This window comes from Schistocerca americana, chromosome 5, assembly GCF_021461395.2.
Source record: "Schistocerca americana isolate TAMUIC-IGC-003095 chromosome 5, iqSchAmer2.1, whole genome shotgun sequence".
NCBI classification, from domain to species: Eukaryota; Metazoa; Arthropoda; class Insecta; order Orthoptera; family Acrididae; genus Schistocerca; species Schistocerca americana.
The window spans coordinates 627605084-627607721 of NC_060123.1; positions in this window are offsets into that span (position 1 = coordinate 627605084).

Below are 2638 nucleotides of genomic sequence, written 5' to 3' on the forward strand. Positions count from 1 at the left end.
CTCTGCTGCGCCTGCTCTTTGCGGAGGGTACAGTGCGAACAGCGGCGGGCGAAGAGGTGCTTTTATCACGTCGCTTCACGCCTCCAGCCCCCACCCCACTCCACTGTAGCGGGGTCTGCAACGCTGCACTGGCGCGATAAAGTAAAACGGTAACTTCTCGGACGTGCAGCGGGCTTTTGCCACACTGCTAAACAACGTGCGACGTCATCTGGCTCCGCCGACCACCTCGCTTACTTACAACAAGCATTCTCTCATTCCACTGTTGCAGTCTAATGACGATGTTTAATTCACTGGATCGATTTGGCAACTGTTCAGTTTCATTTTGAGCCGAGCTTATGGCAGTCCAACTTGGATGAAACATTGAAGTAGCAAAGTAATAAATAAATGTCGTGTGACTAGGGCCTCCCGTCGGGTAGACCGCTCGCCTGGTGCAAGTCTTTCGATTTGACGCCACTTCGGCGACTTGCGCGTCGATGGGAATGAAATGATGATGATGAGGACAACACAACACCCCACAACACCCAGTCCCCCTGAGCGGAGAAAATCTCCGACCCAGCCGGGAATCGAACCCGGGCCCTTAGGATTGACAGTCTGTCGCGCTGACCACTCAGCTACCGGGGGGGGGGGGGGGGGGGGGGGACACACACACAGTAGCAAAGTGATCCCAAATTTAAGCACATCCAAAATCAGTAGTACTACTCACAAAGAAACGAATTGTTATTAAAGAAGAGGCTCTTGGTTACTATTCTTCTCATCAATTTGAAATTTCTTTCTGGCAGAGTTCTCTTCTTATCCAGTGCTCTTTCATTCCGTAGATGTCACGTAGAAACAGGAACATCGATATTTCGTGGAACTCCCTTGTTGGCCCAACGGTAGCGCTGTAAGGTGCCAGGACATGGGCACTTAAACGTTAGCTCACCAACATTAGTATTAATGATGACTAACTGAAACCCTCAGCTGCCGACAGGTGTTGTTGATATACCTCGATGTGGACAGCTGAAAATGTGTGCCCCGACCGGGAGCTGAGGGCTCCAGTTAGTCATCATTTATTCCAGGGAAAAGCTGCACGGTCATCTACAGTATCTGTTCTTTCAAGAACAGTTACTGTCTTCATATATTAGTATTAATAATAAAGGGTTTCGCAATGGTATCAGATCATGACTCCATTGAATTATGATAAATATGAGGCACTCTCGAGCAGTATCTAACTTAAAGCCTTGGTGAGAAGTGTCGGAAGTTCAGAATTGTGGAATATAATGTCTGCAGATGGCCGTAGCTCGCCGGGCTGTCGTGGGCGGCAGGTAGCGGTCACCGGAAACGCGGGACAATACGGCGCTTTTGGGGGTAGCTCGGCAACCGGAGCCACCTGTGCTGGGCAACACGTGGCGAAGACGGGAATTTCGTTTGCCTAGGGGCGTTATGACCTACTCGATCATTGGGTAGATCTCAGAAATGCCGTTGGAGGGATTTAGGCGATGATAGAGCGTTCGACATTGGCCGAAACTGAGTATTCTTCCGCCACGTTTTCGTACGCGTGGGAGACGGGAGAATTGTGGGGAGAGGACTTCGCCTTCAGCCATCGAGCGGTACAGACTTGGAGACGGCGTCTTGGCCATCATCTTCGAAGGCAGATACACGGTCTGTATCGCAGCACTGCACCAACGCGTGTTCCGTGCAGAGTTCTGCGGTTAGAGCTCTTTGCGTGCTCAGAAGCGAGATTTTCACCAACGCTTAACCACTTCCAACAACTTACCTAATATTCTTGATCTGCTAGTTATCCTTGCAAGGTGCCGAGTATTTATCAACGCAGCTGCCGGTAATAGGGACGCGTAATTGCAAATTGTTAATGCGCCATTCTCAGGAGTGTGTGGGTGCACAAGGAAATTCACATTTTTGTTGTAAATTTTGTCAGTTGTGGAGGATAACAAATTAAAATGCCAATATTACAATAGAATTATCGACTTCACTGTAGCTAACATTTACCCTGTCCCAGTAAGCTTTACATGTACTCTAGTCACTGCCCAGACGGGAAGGAAAGAAGGTTTGCGGTCTCCTAAGAAACGAATTAATTTTTTTTAAAAAAGAGTTCATCTTTAATATTCTTCTCATAAATTTTAAACTCTTTTCTGGCGGAGCGTTCTCTTCTCATTCAGAGCTCTTTCATTGCGCGGTTGTCCCACAGTAACAGACAACACCGATGTTTTGTGTTAACTTCTATGTTGGCCTAACACTAGTGATACCTACGAGAAAATGAATTATTGTTGAAAGAAGAAGCTCGTGGTTAATATTCTCCCAATCAGTTTTAAATTTCTTCCTGGCAGGGCATTTTCTTGTTATCCAGTGCTTTTTCATTGCACGGCTGTCCCATAGAAACAGGAACACCGATATTTCGTATAATCTCATTGTTCTCGCAACTGTAATGGTACCTATGAAGAAATGAATTATTATGGAAGGAAGAGGCTCGTAGATCATATTATTCTCGTCAATTTTAAGTTTCTCTTGGCAGAGCGTTCTCTTCTTATCGAGTGCTCTTTCTTTGTGCTGCGTTCCGATAGAAGCGGGCAATACCGATGTTCGCGTAACGTCGTTGTTGACCCAGCATTGGTTTAGCCACTATTCGATTGTTCTTCGAACTGTC